General features: G+C 37.6%; 1 long non-coding RNA gene across 1 annotated transcript; it reads right to left on the bottom strand.

The window, feature by feature from the left end:
* Positions 1-374: 374 nt before the first annotated feature.
* On the bottom strand, positions 375-1394 carry LOC130459595 (uncharacterized). The gene is made up of 2 exons (XR_008919104.1): positions 785-1394; positions 375-661 (listed from the first exon to the last, which is right to left on the bottom strand). It is a non-coding gene; the product is annotated as an uncharacterized lncRNA (long non-coding RNA).
* Between the last annotated feature and the right edge of the window lie 5554 nt (positions 1395-6948).

Raw genomic sequence — 6948 nt, forward strand, 5'->3', positions numbered from 1 at the left:
AAATTCATTTAATAGCTTTTCGGGAATTAGTTGGAAACGTATTATACGATACGACCTTGCAGTCGGTAAACATTTACGACTACTTTACCGACTACAAATAGTCGAAAAGTTACCGACTAATTTTGTAGTCGGAAAATTACCGACTAAAAAAAGTAGTCGATAATTTCCGACTACTTTGTTAGTCGATAAATTAACGACTACTTTTTTTAGTCGGTAATTTTCCAACTACAAAAGTAGTCGGTAACTTTACTTTTTTAAAAAAAAAACTAAACCAGTAACTGGACATCACAGTTACCAGTTTCAAACCAAGCAAAAATGCAAATTTTTTAATCCAAACAAAAATGTAACCACTTTCATATTATTAATCCAGCAAAAACATAAAACCAAAACTTTTATATCATCAAGAGTTATCAAGGAGTATAAGGATTACAATACTTGTACCAACAACTTAGATCTAATAATACAAAAAATTACAATACTTGATCTAATCTAAAACAAATACCACACGAAATCACAAAAACCAAATTCATAAATTCCAACTCTGAAATCTGATTTGTTCGATCTGATTTGTTCGATCTGATGGTTCGATTTGATTTCACGAAATTCACAAAAACCAAAACCAAATTGTTCGATCTGATTTCTCGCCCCATTCACCACGACCCTAATTCACAAAAACCAAATTCAACCAAAAACACAACAATTTCTATCAAATTCCAATTCTAACAATTACAAATATCACACGAAATTCATAATAGATAAAATAAAGGTAATAAATTCAACCAACCTTTTGTTCTCCATGGGAAAACGGCATGAGATGAAGAGGACAAATCAACACAAGCACCCAAAATTGTTATTCGAATTTGTTCTTGAAGTTTTTATGTATATTGTTTTCATTTTGTTATTTCTTAACTTAAAATGAATAAACGGAAATGAGAGAGACGAAGATGGAGGTAATGTGAGAGAAAGATGGAGGATCTAAAGAAAGCGGGAGGAGACAAGTGAGAGAAAGAGAGGAGGTAGGTGAGAGAATGAGTTTGAGCGGCTGTGAGAAAGAGAGATAGTGAATGTGAGCAAATGTAAGGGTGGGTTTTAGGGTTTGGTTAATAACAAGAGTAGTCGGTAATGGGCTTCTAGGGCTCTCAGTTTGTGGTGGGGTTATGGACGAAAATTTTTTATTTATAAAATAACGACCACTATTTTGGTCGGAAAAAAATTCCGTTTTTGTTGTTTTTTTATTTTTATTTTTTACCAACTACGAAGTAGTCGGTAAAATTTTATTTTAACGACCAAGATGAATGTAGTCGGTAAATTCCAACTACCTTAGGTAGTCGTAAAAATATTTGGTTGGTAAAAGTAGTCGGTAAGTTTTTTCGAAAAGTTGTTGGAATTTTCGTTTTTTTTTTTTTTTTTTTTTTTACCAACTACAAAGTAGTCGGTAAACTATATTTTAACGACCAACCAAAAAGTAGTCGGTAAATTCCGACTACATTGGGTAGTCGGTAAAAATATTTGGTCGGTAAAAGTAGTCGGTAATTTTTTTCGATAATTTGTTTTGCTCGACTTTATTAACGACAATTTAGTAGTCGTAGTTTACCTGTAAAGTAGTCGTAAATTACCGACTACCAAATGTTAGTCGGTAAAAATTGAATTTAACGACTACCTCTTAATTAGTCGGTAAAATTAAATTTTGCCGACTACTTTTCCTATGGTCAAAAATTTCAGTCGTAAAATCACCGTTTTCTTGTAGTGAGATCTCAAATGTTGTATTCACCAGGGGAAGAATACGCGTTGCACTTTTTTTCCCTTAACCAAAGTTTTGTTCTATTGAGTTTTCCTGATAAGGTTTTTAATGAGTCAACATCTCAAGCGTATTATGAAGAATGATGTACTCTTTTTTCCTCACTAGGTTTTTATCCCACATGGTTTTCCTAATAAGGTTTTACGAGGCATAATCTTCAATAATGGACATCCAAGGGGGTGTTATGAAATATTTATGTGGATGTCCATTATACCCATGGTATATTTCGGGAATATTTAGATCTTAGTGTTTGTTATTCTCTAAGAAAATCCTATTCTATTGTATATATATATACCCATTTGTTGTGGGAACTTTTTACGGTGCTAACGTGGCACGCGCTCCTCGGAGGTATCAAATATTGAAGGAAATATGTCCTTCACCCAAGGTGCATTAAGTCTAATACCAAGGTTCAGATTAATTGCGAACAATTAATTCAGTGAGATCAAGTGATCGGAACAGCTAGCTGGAGCAATGCTTCCGATCAGTGAGTTCTAATGGATATTGAACTCACAACTTACTCTTGACTGAACCTACAAGGTCACACCAATGACACGTAACAGATCACCCGATTAAATGAATCGGAAATTCATTTAATAGCTTTTCGGGATTTAAGTTGGAAACGTATTATACGATACGACCTTGCATCGTAATCGTATATCGTATCGCGAATATTCGTAAGCTAGGCGAAACGAATAAATCGTATCGTACGACGGTGATTCGTCGTATATGAAACGATAAATAATATATCGGAAATATATTAAAACGCGGATACAAGGAGCGGCCCACGAGCCGAGTGCACGAAGCACTCAAGGCCCCTGGGCGCGCGCGCTAGGCAAGCAAGCAAGGCGACACAACAGCGCTGGCCCATGGCCGAGTAGCTGTGTGCGCGCGCGGGCCAAGAGCACGACACAGCAGCAGCAGCGCGGCCCACGGCCCAGCTCGCTGTGCGTGTCCGTGTGATGCTGCGCGGGTTTGCTGGCCGGCCTTGCCTACGGGCTTGGTCGGTTCATTAAGATTATGTAAATAACCTTATGACCTAATTTCCAACTAAGGCAATCACAATTCAGATTACACACAACCCTAGGAGAAAACAGAGAACCCTAATTCTCTCTGTGCCTCCATAGTGTGTTCATCCCAAAGCAAATCTCTTGATCGATTGTCTAAGCTACGATAATCAAGACGGATCTGATCGTGTCGGTGAACCAAGTAGAGGAACGACAAGTGGAGTTCTTTGTTCGTGTTCGTTGACGGATTTGTGGAAAACACGCTTCAAACGTAAGTATGCTTAATCTGTGCTTTATACATGTTTCCTGGCTTTGGGGATTGTTCCGCACATGTTATTATGTTTAACTGTATTCCCCTACAGTGGTATCATGAGCCTTATGTATTCAAAGCATGAATTAGCATGATTATTATTGTTTTTGCATTGTCGAAATTTTTGGAATTTTTGTTGATTTTTCGGAATTTTTTCGAATGATGGGATTAATTGCGAAATTGGCAGTTCCGAAATCAAAAATATTCGCTTTTTCGATTTTTAAAACCCTAATCTGATGGAAAACGATTTTTAAAACCCTAATTAATTTTTAATTAATTATGGATTAATAATTCGGTTAATTGGGAAAGGGGATATAATTTCATGGGTCAGTGGCAAATTTTAAAAATTATTGGATTAAAATTTTGAATGGTTTCGTTAATTTTAATCATACTTAAACCAATTTATTAATAATCTGAAATTTAATTGTTTATGAACGATGTAAAATTTCGGATTTTATTAATTAAAGGTTCAAATTTTAAAGTTGATTCGATCGTTCTTAAAAGTTTGAATATTGTTAGCCCTTGATTTATTAATTTTACGAAATTGGATTGTCGTTAAAGTTTATTAAATCGTTAACATTCGTTGTTTTTCGAAAATTAAATCGTAACTTTTTGAAAAATAAAATTAATGCAAGTTCGTGAATTAAAATTTAATTTTAATAAGGTTGGTCCGTTTTACGAACCAAAAACACGAACATAGGCATGATGGAAGTATGGCTCGTCGACCCATACGAGGCCGTTATGCGGAGCCGTGCCATGCGACACGGGCAGCAGCACTAGCTGCGTGCCTCATGCGCGCTAGGCAAGGCAGGGGCGGGCGATGCCTGCGGGGCTGCGACGAAGCAAAGCGCGATGCTTGCGACGTCGAGCGCCCACGATGCACAACACACACGCAACGCAGGGCAGCTAGGTTGCGGGTACGCGATGCGCATGCGCAAGGCATGGCGCGCGACGCGTGTGAGCGAGGCATGGCGCGCGACGCGTGTGAGCGAGGCATGGCGCGCGACGCGTGTGGGCGAGGCATGGCGCGCGACGCGTGTGGGCGAGGCATGGCGCGCGAGCGATGGGCGAGCGATGGCATGCTATGCGGTGCGATGGGCTGGGCGCGCGCGGGCAATGCTCGTGTGCTCTTGGGCCTCTCGCACGACGGGCTGGGCGCAAGCCTAGGCCGTTTGATTAAATTTTTTTAAAAAAATCATTTAATTAGTTGTGCTTCGTGTATTTGCATTAATTTGGGCTAACGGGATTCTTAATTTAATATTTTATTTTCTTGGGCCGGGCCGCGAGTTTTAATTTAATATTTCATAATTAATTATCCGGAATAATTATTGGTTTGAGTGGGAGCCACTAAATGAAATTAAAATGAAATAATTATTTTAATTATTTCGTAGGTCGCATTATTTTAATAAATTCAATTTTAATTAGAATAAAGTCTAAGGATTAATAATTTGGAAATTGATTAATCTTTTAGGACGCGTTTATGTGAACGTGAATTTTAATTAATTCACGTAAATACTTGCATATTAACATGGGCCATTCGTTTTAGCATAGGAATGGGTGAATGCATAGAATATATATTTTATGCAATGCAGGTACTCCAAGTGACTAGTATGGCCAAATTTAGGATAGTTAAATACGGTCTGCGCACCGTTCTATCTTTGAATGTAAATTTTTAAATATGGTCTGCGTACCATGGAAATTTTGATGTAATTTATTATTTTCAAGTATTTCTAAGTTTAGAACTTTAAGTTAGCATTTGAACGAAGATTCAAGACGATGCCAAGCTAACAAGGAGGTGATGAAGATTGGATGCTTCAAGACAAGAAGTTTTGGGCCATACTAGATCACCAATTATTTATGCAATTTAATATATATATTATGCATGAATGTATGAATGTATGTATGCTTTGCATGAACAGGTTGTTTCCTATGAATCGGTTAGTTTTAAGTTCACTAAATAATCGAACCAACATAGAAACAACTAGGTCCAAGTAATATTGAGTTTCAAAATTGCCTTCCAAATCAACACTTACAAAAATCTAGGGATCTAAGATAGTAGGTTTACGCTAAAGCGAGGTGCTATTTTAGTTGACTTAGATGGTAAGGCGTCCTAAAGGAGCACGTTGATTGTGGTTATAACTCAAACAACAATGGCATTAAGTTGTGGCAATGGGATAAATTATGGCATTAATTTATTAACCAAGAGTAATTTGGAGATTACTAGCAATAGGTTTTGCTTACCTAAAATCTTAAACTACTTAAGACATGCTAAAGCTGCTTAAGGATTTAGGACTTTTGGGGTCTTGGAATCGTTTCATTCATTTCGGACCATGTTTTTTGCTTTTTGCATGAATGAAATGTTTTAATAGCTTTAATGATTGCATGTTTTTGCTTTTATTTCAAAGTTATTGAATTGTATGAATGGTTATTTATTGCAAATTCTTTTCGATTGTAGTAATCAAAATGGTCGCATACATAACAACAATCATATCATCTGAAATTCTGGATGTCGAGTTAGACTTGACTAATTTTCTTGAATGAAAAGGGAAACTTGTTGAAGTTTTGAAAGTTAATGGCATACATTATGTCATTGAACAACCTTTCCCTAGCTATGATGCGCGAAGCATGACTCCTGAAAGGTACAAAAGTTGGGCACTTCACAAGTACCTTGTCACGGAATTCATCCTTAAGTCTATCCCTGAGAGTTGGAGAGGGAGGTTCATTACTTTTGAACCTCAAGCTCTCCTAAGTAGCCTCGAGGATAAGTGCGCGGGTTTTCGACCCCTGTGCCAAACTGGTGGCAATGGGGTTGACGAATTGGCTAATTCGATGAGCAATCTCAAGCTCATAACCCCACGCAAGTCGTGCCTAGAAGTCGAACTTCTGGAGGCACAAAGGCGCATCTACTCTGTCAAGATGGACAAAAACACATCAATTCGGTCTCATGTGGATATGATGTCTGGATTATTTTTCACAATTGAGAGACTTGGTGGTTCCATCAAAGAGTCAGTAGCTATCGCACTAGTGCTGAATTCTCTTCATAAGGATTATGAGGGTTTTAAGATGCACTATCTCTTTTATCAGAAAGAGAGCACATTCTCTGAACTTGTGGAATTACTCATGAAATGCGAGAAAATTCTTAAGTTCAATCAAGACCCTTTGAATGTGAGGTGCACTAAATTCAAGAAAATAGGCAAGGGGAAGAAAAGCAAGGTTGCATCTTCGTCCACTCCCGGAGGGCATCTGGCGCCTTCTAAGAGCAAGATGAAGAGGAATGCTTCTCCTTCCACATCGCAATGCTTCAATTGTAATGAAATTGGTCATTACAAGCGAGATTGCCCCAAACTAAAGGAAGAGAATAAGGACGGAAACGTTGCTTCTCCTTCAGGTATGTATGTTATACATTGTAATCTAGCTAATTCTACTTCTTGGGTATTAGATACTGGTTGTGGCTCACACTTATGTTCCAATCCACAGGGACTAAGGAGAAGTAGAAAGCTGGATAAAGGCGAGATGGATCTACGCGTGGGAAATGGAGCACGGATTGCTGCATTAGCCGTAGGATCTTATTTTATTTCTTTGCCTAGTGGGTTTGTTTTGGAACTAGAAAACTGTTACTATGTTCCTAGTATCACCAGAAAGATCATTTCCGTTTCAAGTTTGGATTCTAAAGGTTTTAGTTTTCAATTTAAAGACAATAGTTGTTCTTTTGCTTTGAATGGAATGTTTTATGGTTCAGCACAACAAGAAAATGGTCTTTACGTGCTAGATACGAGCAAACACATTTATAACATAAATACCAAAAAGGCTAAAACTGGTGATTAGAATCTCACATT

Source organism: Spinacia oleracea, chromosome 4 (assembly GCF_020520425.1).
Source record: "Spinacia oleracea cultivar Varoflay chromosome 4, BTI_SOV_V1, whole genome shotgun sequence".
In the NCBI taxonomy this organism is placed as follows: Eukaryota; Viridiplantae; Streptophyta; class Magnoliopsida; order Caryophyllales; family Amaranthaceae; genus Spinacia; species Spinacia oleracea.